This window comes from Hyperoodon ampullatus, assembly GCF_949752795.1.
Source record: "Hyperoodon ampullatus genome assembly, chromosome: 8".
In the NCBI taxonomy this organism is placed as follows: domain Eukaryota; kingdom Metazoa; phylum Chordata; class Mammalia; order Artiodactyla; family Ziphiidae; genus Hyperoodon; species Hyperoodon ampullatus.
The window spans coordinates 99894510-99913049 of record NC_136921.1 but is presented as its reverse complement, the minus strand read 5'-3'; the positions used below and the strand labels follow the sequence as shown (position 1 = coordinate 99913049).

The following is an 18540-nucleotide window of genomic DNA, read 5'->3' as shown; positions in this document are numbered from 1 at the left end:
GGTGTAGGAAAAAAAAAGATTTGAAACCACTCAGAGTATGTATATACAGTGAAAATAAAACCAAAGGCAGAAATAGGAGAACAGTTTGGCACTGTATACTAGTAGCCAAGAGATATAAACTTTTCTGAGGTTAATGTTTGGCTTCATAGAAAATTCATAAAGATCTATTAGTTTTGTTTCACTTAAAAATTCTAAAGCCAGAAAATTATAAAACATATAAAAACTCATTTTATTTAGGATATACTCAGAAAAACTGTACTTCTTGAAAATGAGTCCAAGACTCATTTTAAGTCAATTCTAATTTAACATATGTGAAGGATCAAAAAGATAAACTACATGATCTATTTTGAAAATTCCACTAGCCAAAGAAAGACTAAAAGGGGAATGTTTATCCTACTTTGGAGAACAATTTAATCACTTTGATTAATGTGTGTGTAATACACACACATATACACACACATATATACATATAATGTTTATTACTAATAAATAAACAATTATTAATAAATAAGTGCATTTTAAAATTCATTGAAGCAAATATCTAAAGGCATTCCTTTTATTAATATAGTTAGAATAACTATTTGTACCTTAAAGTAATAAAATTGCATGCATGTAAAGCATCTATTATTCACTATGAAGCATATAGCTGGTATTCAGACAGGCTTCCTTTTTTATGTTAATTTGAATTACTGTTATTCTAATCTCAATGTTTTTAATGGTCTTCCATATATTCTTACAAAACTCAAAAAGCATTAATCCATTAAGAAAGTAACATTTTAAAAAATCACTTAATCAGAAGGACAACTAATATAATAGAAAGATCTGTGTTTAGTCCCAGCTATTCTATTTACTGTGGGTCGTCCACTATAGATCTTTTCATCCTTTTGTAGAATGGGGTACATTTTCTTATCTTTCTCACTAGTTTGCTGTAAGGCTCAAATGGGATAATGTGGTAGTACAATAAAATGTAACATGTATTTGTGTAGGCATGCAGTCACAGGAAGACAGAAAATTATTTAGGGACATTATCAGTGAGAACTTCACAGAATAATTCATTACTCAACAACTATATGGAAAAAGAATACTTTCTGCTAAAAGCAGTAAGTAAAAGCATTGAATGGGTTACCCTTTATGGTTTCTTTTTTCTAATTTTCATTTCCCTTTTGGTATTCCCTGTCCTCATTACAGCCACAGAGCAGGCGGGCCACAGTGGCACGAACATTGGGTTTGGAGTTAGAAGATCCAAGTTGAGGCCTCACTTCACCATTTATTCATTTTGTAACTTTAGGAATTACAGATAGTTTTGTGTATTACATGAGATAACATATGTGAAAGCCCTGTGTAAACCGTGAAGTGTTATTCATGCGTAAAGCACTGCACTGAAACTCTGTGTGATCTCTATAGTGAGATCTACCTGAACACTGCTGTTACAATTATATACTAACAAACAGTCGTCAGATAAGGGCTGTTGCGTTGGAAGAAGCATGTCTCTGAGCAGCCTGGGATCAAGTCTAGACACTTCCATTTCCTAGCTCTGTCACCTTTTAGGACTATTTTTTAAAACAGACGTTTTTTCCTCCTCAAACGAGTAGTTAATCTAACCTCTCTCTATGGTACCTTACAACTATCCTTTCTACAAATACCAGTTGACCAAAATAGGTCGATAACCTGAAGAATAGAGAGTCTGACATGATAAATCGTTAGAATCAGTAGGATAGCAAGGATTAATGACCTCATTTCCTTATTAGCATTCTATTATCCAATATTCAATCTAGATTTATAGGACCCAAATGTTCCCAAGTCCACAGTTAAATAAACCTGAAAAAAATCCACATAAGTTTACAATTAAGAGGGTCAAATTCTATTTTATTACCAACATTCTCTGTCTTTCTCAGTGCCACAGATAAAAAGGAAATCAGCAACTTTTTACATTCAGGTCTGTGGGAAATACCAGTAACACTGGCCACTTCGAGAATTTGGAATCTTAAGAGTTTTCACATAAAATCTCAAAAAACTAACAAAAGTGTAATTTCTAGCATCTGTTTTCATACCTAGATCAGACTTGAGCTGTGAGGTAGCGGTCCCCAACTCTCCTTTCTGTTGTCCCTCCTGTGCCAGTAGTTCTTGGGTGGCCAGAAATCAGCAACGCAGTTTTGCTGCAAAATTTGCACCTGAAATCGTATAAGAAAAACTCCTTTTCTGTAAGGTAAAGATTTCTACTAAGCTAACTTATAGCACAGGTGTAAGGCAGATTTTTCTGATCTTAATGTTCCTGGAGGAAGAAGCGGTGTTTATGTGTTACAGTTAAAAGATCTCAACAGACTGCAGTGTCTTACAGCAGTGCTGTCCAGGAGAACTTTCTGTGCACTCTTCAACAGCACTCAGAATGTGGCCAGAGTGAGTGAGGAACTGAATCTTTAATTTTGTTTAATTTTAACAAATAAAATTAATTTTCATTTAAATAGCCACATGTGGCTAGTGCCTACTATATTGGCAGTATAAAGTATAGCAATAAAGGATCATTTGCAAATTCTTTAAGTAGAATCCTCTTTATTCTACTTAAGGACATTGTAGAAGGACAGCACTCATTAAAATAATAAAAATTATGGAATCTAATAATAGGTATTATGATTTGAAACTACTAATTGCCTCAGTACTTAGAATTTTAAATATTCTAAATTACATATAGATATTTCAAATAACAACTTTGATGAAAGCAAAAATATTATGCTAAAATAATGAGACTTGAAAACAGCAATGTAAACACATTCCTGATTATCTGACTTATTCCTTGCTTCAAATGTCAGCTCAGTTTAATCTTTCTTTTCTATGCACATCATATACAATACATATAGCATGAGACTAGGTCAGTGCCTTCCAAAATCAACTCTTGGAACAGAGATTATATGGTGTAGAGGGAAGGATTCCCTCCCAGGAACTAAGAGTTCACTTCTGTAAAGCCTGAGACAAAATAACCTCTCTGTCCTTAGCTCCTTCATTCATAAATTGAGAGCGCTGGACTAAATGGCATCAGAGTCTTTTCTTATTTTGCACTAAAATTTTTAAAATTGTAGTAAGAATGTTAATAGAGGAATACTAAAGAAAAGGATTTAATAAATCTAGAGGAAATAAGCAAAACTATAGGTTTGTAGGTAAAACATTGGCTTTTCCTGTTTCGTTTCACTTTCCCAATATAAACAAGGAGAGAAAATCTCTCTACCTGTTTCCGTTCCACCTCCACTGTTGATCCCATTTCTTGAATTTTGAGTAGCATGGCTGATCCAGATTTCTCAAGAGATTCCCTTAGGTGCTTCTCTTGAGACAGTTGTCTCCTTAGCTATAGAGCAACACTGCAGTTAGGCAAGACCAAGGGAACTTCATAGTAGTTTAACAAAGATCAAAGTCACCATGAAAAGTTTACCAGACACGCCATCTCACCCCCATTCTTTGTTCATTTATGACTACTCAGAGACATGCTTTTGTTTCTCCCTAACGGATAACCTTCTAGGAAATGCAGAGTCAAATTTGTTACCCTCATCTTCCTACTGTGTAAGTCTGTTTTCCAAACTGTGGGTCAAGACGCATTAGTAAGTTGCAAGAAGCACTTGAAAAAGGGGGGAGAAAAGAATACAAAGAAAATATCAGAGCACATAGCAAGTAATAAGGAAGGGTAAGTACTGCTTCATGAAATGTTTGTGTATATGCATGTATGTATGGTGTTGTAGTGTAAAATATGTCTTACAATGTATTGCTGTCAAAAGAAGTTTGAAAAACACTAATATGTCTTAGTATATGTATTTTCTGTATTTCTCTATTTTCTAACTTTATTTTTTAACTCTTTATTTTCCTGTATTTTGATTTCTTCACCTATATATATATATATATATATATCTTTTTTATCCCATAGTATTATAAACATTCCTCTGAAAGCCGTTTCAATTATGTACTGGAATTTTTTTTTTCATGTATTGGAACTTAAAAATCAAAACAAATAATGAAGTAGTTGCTAAGCAGCAGACAAAAACAACACTCAAGAATTTGGGTACACTGACCTTATTTCTATCAATAAATGACTATAAAATGAGTCAGATAAAGATACAAAGAAGGTTAAGAGTCTCTTTTATCATGAAGTAAAGAAATCCTTTCTAATTTAAATGGGAACTGAAAAATGCTGTTCCTTTTATGAAGTGACGTTAAATTGAAAGAATTTCTTTTTTAATTTATTTACTTATTTATTTATTTTTGGCTGCGTTGGGTCTTCGTTGCTGCACGTGGGCTTTTTCTAGTGGCGGTGAGTGGGGGCTACTCTTCGTTGTGGTGCGCGGGTTTCTTGTTGTGGTGGCTTCTCTTGTTGTGGAGCATGGGCTCTAGGTGAGTGGGTTTCAGTAGTTGTGGTGCACGGGCTTAGTTGCTCCGCAGCATGTCGGATCTTCTCAGACAGGGCTCGAACCCATGACTCCTGCATTGGCAGGCGGATTCTTAACCACTGCGCCACGAGGGAAGTTCCAGAAATTCTATTTTTAAACCCCAGTAAACATGACGTAAGAGTACACTTTATAACTCTTCTCTACATTGTACATATGCACTTTATATGTGTTTTCTTGAAGGATGATATATTTAACAATTTCCGAAGTTTTTAAAAAGTGAAATGAGTTGAAAAATATGTTGACACGAAATAGTTACAAGATAGCCCATTTTGGAAATGTTCTATGATTTTCTTAACCATACACCTAATATTGAACATTTGGACATTTCCAGTGTTTTGTTATTCTAAATACTGTTCTGCTGAACATGCTTGTGAATAAATCTTTCACTGAATTTCTGATTACTTCCTAGGGATAAATCCTACAAAAGGAATCACTAGGTTAAAGGTATAAACATTTTTTAGACTTTTGATACATTTTGTAATTCTTCCAATTTTACCTTATCAGGAGTATTTGAATAAATCTCATCAGCACTACAGATTATCACTTTCTTAAATCTTTGCTAATAAATAAAAAACAACACCTTAATATTTTTGCATTTCTTTGGTTCCTAGTGAGATTAAACATTTTCTAATATGGTTATTAGTTCTTTATATATTTTCTGAACTGTTCTTATCTTTTGCCCTCTGTTTTTTTAAGCCAATTTAAGTTCTTTAAAAGGGAAGATTATTAACTGTCTAGTTTTGTTATGTTGTATTAGTTTTGCTTTTTTATACATATATAAGATTTTAATTTTTATATGGTCAAACTTATCGAGCTTTTTATAATCCTGTTCCTTCTTTTCAAGCTTAGAAATTCCTTCCTTATCCAATAATCAGTTAAATATTAATATTAGAATCTCATTTAAGAATGAGCTATAGTTTTTGTTTTGGGCTATATTCTTCAGGTTTTATTTTAGTATCAGATTATAATCACTTTATAATTTAGAGTAGCATAATATACTTTTCTAAGCTCTACATCGAATTATATAGTATAATTTGCTCAAGATACAATTTAAGTGACTTATAAAAGGAATCTTTATTTGATAACTATACTACTAAGATATTCATCCCTAAAGCATTATGAAGGGCTATCAGTTAATCTATTTCATGTTCATCAGAACCAGATTTCATATATATATATATATTTCTTATCTCTTAGAAAGATATATACTGCATTTATTTTATCTTTGTATAGCCCTTTGTTATGGGCTGAACTGCATCCCTCTGAAATCCATATGTTGAAGCCCTAAACCCCAGTATCTCAAAATATGACTGTGTTTGGAGATAGGGCCTTTAAAGAGTTGTTTCAGTTATGAGGCCGCTGGGGTGGGCCCTAATCCAACATGACTGTTGTCCTTATAAGAAGAGGAAATTTGTACTCAAAGAGACACCAGGGATGTGTACACAGAGAAAAGACCATGTGAGGACACAGAAAAAAAGGCAGCCATCTGCAAGCCAAGGAGAAAGGACTCAGGAAAAAACCAAACCTGCTGATGATATTTTGATCTTGAAATTTTCACCTCCAGAATGGTGAGACATAAATTTCTGTTGTTAAAGCCACCAGTCTGTGGTACTTTGTTATGGCAGCCCCAGCAGACTAATACATCCTTCCTGCCTCACATACCCTCAAAATGTACCTATTTGACTAGCACAGTCCTTCTACAGGTCCTTGACAAGTTCCATGAAAATTCAACATTTTACTACAGCACCAAGAATTACGACTTCCCCAATAAAATAGTGTTAAGTGGCAATCCAAAGGATAGTCTTTTCAACAAATGGTGCTGGAACAACTAGACATACACATACACAAACTCACCCAAAGAATCTAGATACAGACCTCACACCTTTCACAAAAAATAATTCAAAACCTAAACGTAAAATGCAAGCTATAAAACTTCTAAAAGATAACATAGAAAAATCTAGGTGACCTTGGGTTTGGCAATGATATTTTATTAATACATATAATACCAAAAGTACAATCCAGGAAAAAAAATGGGTAAGTTGTACTTCATTAAAATTAAAAGCATCTGGGGCTTCCCTGGTGGTGCAGTGGTTGAGAGTCCGCCAGCCGATGCGGGGAACACAGGTTCATGCCCCGGTCCGGGAAGATCCCACGTGCCACGGAGCGGCTGGGCCCGTGAGCCATGGCCGCTGAGCCTGCACGTCCGGAGCCTGTGCTCCACAACGGGAGAGGCCACAACTGTGAGAGGCCTGCGTACCGCAAAAAAAAAAAAAAAAAAAATTAAAAGTGTCTGCTCTGCAAAAGACACTGTTAAGAGAATGAAAAGATAAGCTAGAGATTGGGAGAAAATATTTGTAAAACACGTACTGGATAAAGGATTGGTATCCAAAATATAAAAAGAACTCTAAAAACTCAACAATAAGAAAAAAACCCAGCTGCAAAGTGGGCAAATGATCTAAGATACCTCACCAAAGAAGATAGACAGATGGCAAATAAGCATATGAAAAGATGCTCAATATCACGTCCGTAGAAAACTGCAAATTAAAACAAGATACTGTACATACACCTATAAATTTGGCAAAAATTCAAAACACTGACAACACAAAATGCTGGTGAGGATGTGGAACAACAGGAACTCTCATTCACTGCTGGTGGAAACACAACATGGCATAGCCACTGCAACAGGTTGGCAATTTCTTGGAAAGCTAAACATAAGCTTATCATATGATAAGTATGAGTCATACTCCTAGGTATTTATCCAAAGGAGGTGAAAACTTATGTCCATATAAAAAACTGCATATGAATGTTTACAGCAGCTTTATTCATAACTGCCAAACTTGGAAGCAACTAAGATGTCCTTCAGTAGGTGAATGGATAAACTACGGTACATCCAGACAATGGATTATTGTTCACTGATAAAAAGAAATGAGCTATCAAACCATGAAAAGACATGGAGGACTAAATGCATATGCTAAGCGAAAGAAGCCAGTCCAAAAAGGCTACATGCTGTATGATTCCAACTAGAGAGACAGTGAAAAGATCAGTGGTTGCCAGGGGCTTGGGGAAAGACAGGGGTGGGGGAGAGAGGCGCGGGGTGATGTGTATGTAGAGCACAGGGCATTTTTAGGGCAGTGAAGCTATTCTGTATACTGTGATGACCAAAAAGTAAAACTTAATCTAAACTGTGAATTTAGTAATCATGTATCAAAACTGGTTCATCACAGACTAATACAGAATGTGAATAAGAGAGGAAGCTCTGGGGGTGGGGAGAAAGGATATATGGGAACTCTGTTTCTGTACAGTTTTTCTAAAAACTTAAAACTGCTCTAAAAAGAATCTATTAAAATAGCCAAAATATTTTTTAAAGCATGAAACAATATACTCCAACTAACAATGAACAATCATGCTTTTATCAGTAACTATTGGCAAAAAAAATACTCTACGTGAGAGAATGTCCCAGATAGCTACACTTACCACCCTAAACACACTGAAATTCATAATTTTTAAAATAGTGTAACTATTTCTGTTTTGTAAAACAGAATATTTTAAATAGAACTTGATCCTTTTGGTTTGGACTAATGTCAACTATTATTCTGTCAGGGAATATTGAGGTTTTTAGGCCACTGTCAAGGTGTATTGAACTGGTAATTCTTCTGACTCTTCCACTGCTTTCGGCTGCAAATTTTTAGTCCAACAACTTTTAGCAGCCACCTACTCCATAATTCCAATCTGTTATCTACTGAAATTTAGACTGAAATGAAAGTTTTAAGGTAAAATTAGATGAGCAGACTTATTAAAAGCTTTTCATTTTAAACACAACTTTAGTGTAAAAGGTCTTTTTATGTCCACTTAACTCTAGTATATGGGCAACTGCATGAGTTTCACGGTAACTGTTTCCCTCCTGGCTCAGAGAGCATTTATTTTTTATTTCTGGTTTTTTGGCAGTACTGGGGTGAAAGGAAGTCTTAATGTCACATACGGGCAGGCATAACTTCATGGGGCATATTTTTAAAGTCTTCCGAATAAACAGCCACATATTTTCTTCTTCAATGGTTTCTCTTCATTCTGTCCACTACCTTGACTTCCCCCTCTGCAATTCCAACGCCCTCTTCACCTTCCAGCTTCCTTTTTATCTTACCTCCTGAATTTTAAGGTTCATTTTACATTTTGTGGTCTTCAGTTCCTCTTCAATAATGGCTGCATTCTTCTAAAAATAGAAGGAGAAAAGGTTCTAAATAATCTGAAATGACAGGAAGAAACTGTCTACGGTATATCACAGTTCAAATCTAGACTTCTTGGGGGCAACCTATAAATGCTATTCTGAATACAGTTATAAACACTTCTTATTATGAGTCTAAAGTAATTATTACAATGCGATATTTAAAGTGATTTTATTACTTTCATTCATGACTTGTATCATATTCCCTTTCAGGTAATTAAAAAATGATTAGTCACATGTACCTCCTATGTAAAATTCAATAATCAGAGGAAAACCTGGTAATTGCTAGACATTTTTCTTACAGGGTATAGTCCTATTTTTTTAAGTACTCCATTTTTTCTAGCCTCAAATATTATCTATGCTTAGGAGTTGAGGATGAAAAACACAGCTTTCACTATTCATCCTCTTTTATATTATTATTAATGGCACTATAATCTAAGATGTAAAAACTCAAAGCTGTCCTTGCCTTCTTCTCTACCTTCAGCCCCTATCCAATACCACATTCTAACATATCTTTCCTCTCAAAATGCCACAACCGTAGTTCAGACCTAATAAGGTCTATGTCTCAAATAAGGCAATGGATTCCTAATGGGTTTTCCTATCTCCAATCTCTTCTCCTATAATTGATACTCTACACTACTGCTAGATTACTTTTCTTGTTTTCAATTATGTCACTTTCTTATCAAAAATTTAATCACTCCCCATAGGATCAAGCCCAAATACTTAATTATTCTTGATTTTGAGATCCTCTATGACGTTATCCCTTGCCAATTTCCAACTTATTTTACACAAACAATCCTCACTCCTCTCCAGCTAGTTTATGCATTGCCTCCTAACTGCACCCAAGGGAAAGATCTAGGTTCAAATCTGAGTTACAGGAAGAAAACAGGCAAGTGTGATCTCAGAGAGATGACTTCTCTCTGAGCCCCAGTACACTCATCATTAAAATAGAGACAGTAGGGCTTCCCTGGTGGCGCAGTGGTTGAAGTCCGCCTGCCGATGCAGGGGACACGGGTTCGTGCCCCGGTCCGGGAAGATCCCACATGCCGCGGAGCGGCTGGGCCCGTGAGCCATGGCTGCTGAGCCTGCACGTCTGGAGCCTGTGCTCCGCAATGGGAGAGGCCGCAACAGTGAGAGGCCCGTGTACAGCAAAAAAAAAAAAAAAAAAAAAAGAGAGACAACAATATCCTACATCTTGAGGTTTTGCAGAGATTAAACAAAACATGTTTTAAACAAAATAAAATCTGTTACACTGCCTGGCCTGTGAAGGGAAAACAAAATCATTAGTTTTTTTTCCCTAGTCTTATTTTTTGCTGCCTCTGTGTGAGGTCTTTTAAATGTCCTCACCTCACTGCTTTGCCTTCTAAAGGCTCATCTCAAGTCCCATGTCTTCCTTGAAGCCTAGCCTAATCTGTTCTAGACAGGACATGTGTACCTTCTCAAACCCACCTGAATACAGAACACTTAGTTGGCAATATTTGCTTATTGTCCTACACTGTCCTTTAATATTTCTTATACCCTTCTTTTCTCTCTTTTCTCCTGCTGTGCCTTGTGCTCCCAGCTAGCATACAAGCTCTTGTAGAGCACAGACTCCCTCATATCTCTGGATCTGCACAGTCACAGGTAGAGGGTAGGAATCTATAAATACTCAATTACCGACAGCACACAATGTTATAGGCTATCGATGTAGATAAATTTCAGATGTCAAGAATCCTCACACCAACATCACCTATTTTTAAAAGTCAGCTTTATGGGTCTGTTGCCTCCTCCAGCTAACACATTAACAGTGAGTTTGTATTCCAGAACTCTGGACTCAAACCTTTGTCTCTGAGGCAAGCTGCAGAGTCACAGTCAACCTTTGCACCTCATCTTGTGCCGTGTCTTCTTTCTCTTTTACATCTCTTAGTTGCTGGCACACATTCATCACTTCCAGTTGCAATAGCTTCAGATCCGTGGAATGCTCCTCCTGTGTGGTATTCAGTCTTTCCTTCAGAAAATCTATCAGACAGGACAGGAGGGTCATCAAGCAGTTTAAAGAAGGTCAGGAAAGGAAAAGAATCATGAACTCATCAAGCACCCACACAGGACCGAATTTCTGATGACTCTCTTCTCTCTATACCTGTTTTCTGTGGGTTCAAATCTTTTTCAGTTTGCACATGAAGATGTTCATCTTCAAGGACTGGATGAGGCTTTCCAGACGGCACATTCGATTTACCAGAAACTCACAGTTCTTCCATAAAATATCTGTTTTTCCTGAACAAATTATTTCATTCTGGATAGGGCTAATGATGTTCTGGCTCACAGGCTCTTCTAAATATTTTGGAGTTTCCAAGTGGCCTCTGGACAAAGATCCCAATATAACAATATTATAGGGTAATCCCAACCATCGAATCAATGTAATACTTCTACTGAGTATAAAAACTATAGTCTTTAGTTAACCAGTATCTGATAGCCCCTGCAAATTTAAACATAGAGAGCACTATTAGGTAAAGAGGACGAGACCAATGTGGGATGGGTAAAGACCACTGATTTTTTTTTTTTTTTTTTGCGGTACGTGGGCCTCTCACTGTTGTGGCCTCTCCCGTTGCTGAGCACAGGCTCCGGACACACAGGCTCAGTGGCCATGGCTCACGGACCCAGCCACTCCGTGGCATGTGGGATCTTCCCAGACCGGGGCACGAACCTGTGTCCCCTGCATCCGCAGGTGAACTCTCAAGCACTGCGCCAGCAGGGAAGCCCAAGACCACTGATTTTTTAACGGTTATTTTAATCGGAATTTTTTGTAAACTTATTTTGTATGTAAAAGCAAGTGATATATAAAACAGGTTAAATGCTAATTCTATAATGGTAAACTAAGAATTAAAGTGAGCATGGAGGCAGTATTTCACATCCTTTTTAGAAAATTTTTAAACAAGGTGATAATAAATAGTCCCATTTTGTTCTAACATACTCAACACTGGTACAAATTTAATCTTTGCTGAAGAGTTATTTATTCTACCTGTGCTATAATACCAACTATACCAATTTTAGGTCTTCATAAGAGACACTCAGGAAATACATACGTAATTTTAAAGACAATCACACCAGTAAATTCAACATTGGCCACTTAAGCACCCAGATTCCTCAAGGCCTTTTGACAATCTAACTTTTAATGGCAATAACTTCTTCAGGAGCACAAAGGAAAAACACAGTTCTTCTTTTGAGTACTTCATTCTAAACTATGAATTTTTTTTAAGACTTATAACCTTTCTTTTAATTTACAATAAATTTGGAGAAAGAAAATACAGACCATATTAATGGCATGAATCAAGTTGTAGATGTTCACCTTAACTAATATCAAAGTCTATTTTTATTTTTAAAAAAGGCCCCAATTTTTTTTTCTAATTATGTAAAAAATTACATTTGTTTTTAATCAAGTATTGAGGGAGAATAGGATATCAAAGTTTGTGCACCTAATTAACACACTTTAAAAATCTGTTTAGAATAGTGGTAGTAGCTCCATTACAGGAGGACAACTCTTTATCTTGCAAATATTTCCTAATTAGTATTCTAATGTTATTTCTCAATTCTTTTCTAAGTACTTATTTCACCTGCCAAACCACCCACACTGTGACTCCTTATTAGTAACCAGTGAGGCAAAATTTCTTCAACCTACAAAGATATTGTAACACAATTTTTTTATTTGTTACCTTTTCTCACCAAAGTCCAACATTATTAGGTCATCCCTCAGAGAACTGGTCTGTTCCTCAACTATTCTCATCCTTTGCTGAAGTACCGTGAATGTTTCAGAAGCTGTAACATTGAAGCGGGCTGGAGAGAAGACTGGTCTGGACATTGTAGTTTCCATATGCACCTGAGATTAAAGTCACAATATTAGTGTAGTCGGTTCTATTATTGTTCAGAATAGCCACTGCCCCTTCCTGTGGAGGATTATACATCCCTGTCCTGTTGAGCTTGGAAATGGCCATGTGTCCTGCCTTGCTCAATTAAATGTGGGTAGAAGCTTTAAGAGCCAACTTGTCATTCATCATCTCTTTTCCCTTCTCCATGCGATGAGCAACATCCCAGAGAGGGCCTGCTCCATGTGCCAAGATCCCAGAGTAAAGACTACATGAGCAGAGCCATGGCCCATCCTTGACATACAGTGTGAGTGAGCAAGAAACTAATGTTGTTATAAGCCGCAGATTGTTAGGTCGTTTGTTACTGCAGCACAGTCTAGTCTAACCTGTCTGCTACTATTAGACATACATTAGGACCTATGACTTGGCAGAAGAAGTTATTACCTCTTTTCATTGCCAGCCATTTTCATTTTAACATATTCCCATCCAACTGTTCTGAAAACAAAACAAAACAACACTCTACAGTACTTGGATCTCTGAGCAGTTGTCATAAAATAGGTTTACCAACTACCTTGAAGCAGTGACTTTTAAAAAGAACTTGCAAACATAACTTCATAGCAAAGACTCTTTTACACTTACTGACATCAAATTTCCAGACCCCTCCCGCAAGACCACATGAGAGTAAATGGGAGTAGTGAGACTATTCTTTCAGGTATTAGTGACAGAAGCAGAATCAGCTTATAAGAAGTCCCAACATTTAAACGAATCATGTGCTCAAAGTTCAATGACAAGATCATTGGTGGAAACTTTAAGGACATTTTCCTGCAACTCTATGCTGTTGCAGACAGTTCTATACTAATCAAACCATAAACCTTAAGCATCACTAGCAATGGTGTATCTGTGGGAATGTGTTCACAAAGGCCCCACCTGGGATATTCGTAATACAACTTTCTCTCCAACTTGCTGTGTGATTAGATGCCTCCCCGAGGTATCCCAGGCAATGGAAGTGGGGACTCCCTTAGGTTCAAGTCACTGAAGGTGGTCCCCAGGACCCAGGGAAGGAATTAAAGAAGTCTTAAAACTGGTGGCAGGATTTTAGGGGGCACCAGCGGAAAGGCTGAGCTTCTTGCCAATGTAACACTGTTACAGCCCCTGAGGACAGCTCTCTAACCACCTTCTGTCTTTCCCCCACTGGTCCCAGACAACGGCCTGTTTCTCTCTTTTTACTTAAAACAAAACAAAACAAACCACAAACAAACAAACAAATACTTTACTGAGGAATAGTTGACAAATATAACTGTATACATTTAAAGTGTACAACATGATGATTTTATATACATATACCTTGCAGAATGGTTACCAAGATCAAAATAATTAACACATCCACATAATTAACAACCTCACATAGTTGACATAAGTAACTTTTTTTCTTTGTGGTAAGAATACTTAAAGATCTACTCTCAGCAACTTTCAAGTATACAATACCATATTATTAACTATAGTCACCATGTTATACATTTGATCCTCAGAATGTCTTATTTGAAAAGGCAACCTGCAGAATGGGAGAAAATATTCGCAAACCATATATCTGATAAAGGGTTAATATCCAAAATATATAAAGAACTCATACAACTCAGTAGCAAAGGGAGAAATAATCCAATTAAAAAATGGGCAGAGGGCCTAAATAGACATTTTTCTAAAGAAAATATACAGGTGGCCAACAGGTACATGAAACGATGCTCAACATCACCAATCATCAGGGAAATGCAAATCGAAATCACAAGATAGTAGCTCACACCTGTTAGAATGGCTAGTTTTAAAAGACAGATAACAAACGTTGGCAAGGATGTGGAGGAAAGGGAACCTTATGTACTGTTGGTGGGAATGTAAACTGGTACAGCCATAATGGAAAACAGTATGGAGGTTTCTCAAAAAATTAAAACTTGAACTACCATATGATCCAGCAACCCCACTCCTGGGTATATATCTGAAGGAACTAAAATCAATATCTTGAGATATCTGCATATCCATGTTCACTGCACCATTATTCACAATAGCCAAGAGATGGAAACAACCTAAACGTCCTTCAGTGGATGAACAGATAAAGATGTGATGTACATATATATATATATGGAATGTTATTCAGCCACATGAGAGGAAATCCTGCCATTTGCAGGATGAATCTGGAGGGCATTATGCTAAGTGAAATAAGCTGGACAGAGAAAAAACAGTGTGTGGTTATCACTTATATATGGACTCTAAAAACCAAACAAACCAAAAAAATCTGATTTCATAGAAACAGAGAATAGAATGGTGGTTGCCAGGGGCTGGAAGATAGGGGAAATGGAATGATGTAGGTCAAAGGGTACAAATTTTCTTTTTATTCTTATTTTGTGCTCCTGACCAAGATTTCTCTCCTTTGTGCTGCTCTATAAAACAGAATGCATTTCCGACACACATAACCTTTTTGAATTCTTTAGATTTTCTGTTAACAAACAGCTTAAGGACAGGGGGTAAAGAAGTTCTCTTCTATTAACTGCTTTTCATGCTTTCAATTCATTCTTGAAGGGAATGACAAAAGTAGACACAGATATTAATAGAGTCTCTGGATACACAAAGATGTGAAGCAAGGTTCATCTACATTTCTGAAAAAAGCCAGGTTTGGAGTTTCCTGCTCAGGTGACCACATGGGCCAGGACAGTGTGCCTCAGGTAACAGAAAGAAGAGCCTCGAAGACAAACCTTAGGGCTGGTTCTACTGCCATGAAACCAGGGCTAGGGTTGGGGGAACCACCAATAGTGTGGGGTGGGAAGGAAAGAGAGAGGTAACAGTGAAGAAACACCAGATGGGTTTACCCTCCATTCCATTTTCTGTCACCTGCTGTCTGGCTACTGCCAACAGAGAAAGAAACCAGGCCTGGGGTTGGGAGAAAAGGATGGAAAGGGTGTTTAATTGGGTTTGTGACAGGCAGTTGGCTCCTTTGTCCTACCTCCAAAAGAAGTTGAAAAGTTCATGTCTCCACCCTCCCTTACAGCTGGCACATCCATGTCACATATCCTGGCCAGTGAGACTTTAGGCAGAAGTTTACAAGAAGCTTCTGGGAAGACTTTTTTTTTTCTGATAAAAAGAACAGAAATGGTGGCACCTGTCCTTTCCTTCCCCTGTATGATACCCGGAGCTCTGAGGGCTCTCTTTAAGTCAGCCATGCAGTACCTCACTGTTAAATGTAAACAAAGAGTCGGGGATCACCAGCATCTGAGAAACAAGGAAAAGGCCAGAGAAGCTCAGATTAACCTGACTTTTTGAAATAAAACTAGTAACCTCCAAACTTTGCTTATGTGAGAAATATAAACTTCTGTTTAGTCACACTTTCCTGTTGCTTGCAACAAAAGCAGTCCTGGAATACATAGTAGTCCCAGATAATAGTTGGTAGAGAAATAGGAAGAAGGAGGAGGTAAAGAAAATGACAAGCGGTGCCGGAGGTGGGAGGGGAGGGCAATTTCTGTGGCAATGTGTTAGGCCCAGGGAGCTGAATATAATATAGAGGACTGTCTAATTAATTTAGGTCAGAAGTCAGATACATAATACTAACACAAATATAAAAGTTCATTTTTGGAAAAAAAAATACAGAAAATGGAGTACAAGTTTCCCACATATTTTTAACAAGATGCAGATTCCCACCTAAATTTTTTTCACGTAATTGTCGAAATGTCATAATTTTGCTGTTATTTCCCCAAGGTACCCAAAATAGATATAAAAGGCTTACATAACCTTACAAGGTATGTGTGCGCATTCAGCCATAAAAACAAGATGGAAAACAACACAAATTAAATGGCTTCATTTTCTCAGAAAAGAGAAAGTAAGTCTATATGTGTTTAGGTAAGAATTTGATTGGCATCATCACTCACACCCACCTGAACCTGGTCTAGACTGGAGCGTCTCAGGCTTCTGGAGAGAAAAAATACTCTCAAACAAAAAGGAAGAAGAAACTTGGCCCCCAGCCTCTGAGGGAGAGGAGGTTTATAGAAAATTCATGCTAAGGAGGGAGAGATCGAGGTGCCTGGGGCACTGACTGACGGTGGGCAGAGGATAAAGCTTTTGAGTGAAATACATGGTGTTGTCCTTGAAATATCCTCTTAGTCAATCAGTGAGGTTCAGGTCATCAAAGAAGTGGATTCAAAAACGAAACAAGACAATCTACCCTTTGAGGATTTATTACAAACAGGTCTCAGGGTTAGTTGAAAATTCTTCCCTACCCCCTCTCCACATGGGGAGAAAAACAATGTCAAGGTCAGGAGAGCCCTCAGAAACAAAAATGGAAGCAATGGTGGCCCCGTAGCGAGAGCAGGACAGCCTTAATATCCACCAGGAAGTCCCTGAGTACCTGCGAGCCTGTTAAAGGAAGAGTAAAGTAAGAACTTGGGATCCAGTGAATCCGTTGAGTTGAGGTTTAGAGTCAGGAGAGATTCTCATTTTCGTTGCAGTTGCTCATACCCCTGCCTCTCCTCCCTCATCCGGCAGGTCCAAGCAAGGGTAACAGAAACACCATGCCTCCACACACAATCCACAGGCCACCTGGAGGTCAGTGGCCGTAACTCTATGACTTCCATGCTCAGTAGACTTATAACTCTATATGTTATTAAGAAGTTACAGACTTTCAACTCTATCTATAACTTATGGGGATAGAAGCCATAACTCTTCTTACAAGAAGAGAACTTAGCTCTAATTGCTAATATTCCAGCAAAGAGACTATAGCTTGAACATATCTGTGCTTTGCTGTTTTTGAAAGGGAGTAAATATCATTGAATGCAGCCTTGAACCTAAGCCCTGATGCTTGATAGCAACGAGAATAAAAATACGAAGATATAAGCTTTTATTTTTAAAAAAGTTAATTCACAATTACTTTCCTAAATATATCATGATCAAATTAATACAGTGCTGTCTCTATGTTTAGGGAAAGTATTTCCAGAGAGCTCAGGTTACCTCACTGAAAGCATGGCATGAATAAGACAAATGCCATAAGTAATATACTAGTAAAAGCCAGGTGGCTTTGAAAAGGCAACACTTGCTTCTGTAGGCACAGGCTCCATTCTTATATCTGGCAATAGCTATAACTAGATGCTCTTGGTTCCAAAGTAACAGGCCAGGAACTCAGTGTTGCTTACCACAATCACTGGAAAATAATTTGGTCAGAAATATTTTCTTCATTCACTCATATGTCCAATAAACGTTTCCTGAACGCCTACCATGAGCCAGAAACTCTTTTGACACCAGGCAATACAGCAATGATAGAAAGAGACTAACTCCCTGCCCTCCTGGAGCTTATATTCCAGTTGAAGAAATAAGTAAAATATATAGTTTGTTCACTGGTGATAAGTACAATGGAGAAAAAGTAGGAAAGAGGATGGGAGGGAGGCTGTGGTGCAGGCATCCATTTTAAACAGAGCGGTCAAAGGAAACCTCCCTGAGATGATATTTAAGCAAAGACCTGGGAAGGAGGTACAGGAGTGACATCTGGATGGGACAGAAAGGTCCAGAAAGAGTGAACAGAGAGTGCAAGTCAGAAGGCCTGATGGGTCCACAAACAGTAAGGAGGTCAGTTTGACTGGGAAGCACAAAGTGAAGGCGAGAACAGTGGGAGATAAGGTCAGAGAGTAATAACAGGACAGGTTACATAGAGCCTTAAAGGCTATTGTAAAGGTCTGCCTTTACTTTCAGAGCTATTGGAGGGTTTAGAGTGGAGAAGTGTTGTGATCTACCTTAACTTTTAACTCGATCAGCCTGCCTAGATGGTAGCCAGGCAGAGATGGTAGAAAGACAACAGCAAAGTAGGAAGACCACTTGTAAAGCTACTACGATAACCCAAGGGAGATGCCGCTGGCTAGGACCAGGGTGCTAGCAACGGAACAGGCAGAAGTGGTCAGAGTCCAGACATATTTTAAAGATAGGTTTGGTTGATAGATTAGATGAGAAAGGATGCATTAGAAGGATGCATTGGATGCCATTAACTGAGACAATGAAAGCCTTTAGGAAGAACAAGTTTCAGGAGGAAAGA

At 37.6% G+C, this 18540-nt stretch overlaps 1 pseudogene across 1 annotated transcript in view; it reads right to left on the bottom strand.

Annotated features, from left to right (window-relative positions):
• Positions 1 to 15532, bottom strand: part of LOC307057541 (coiled-coil domain-containing protein 150-like) — a 130180-nt pseudogene extending 114648 nt beyond the window's left edge. Inside the window, exons 1-7 of the transcript in view lie at positions 15518 to 15532; positions 12336 to 12499; positions 10766 to 10985; positions 10466 to 10644; positions 8566 to 8634; positions 3221 to 3337; positions 2052 to 2171 (exon numbers count right to left, since the gene is read on the bottom strand). The product of the transcript in view is annotated as a coiled-coil domain-containing protein 150-like (transcript). The remainder of the gene's footprint in view (positions 1 to 2051; positions 2172 to 3220; positions 3338 to 8565; positions 8635 to 10465; positions 10645 to 10765; positions 10986 to 12335; positions 12500 to 15517) is intronic.
• Between the last annotated feature and the right edge of the window lie 3008 nt (positions 15533 to 18540).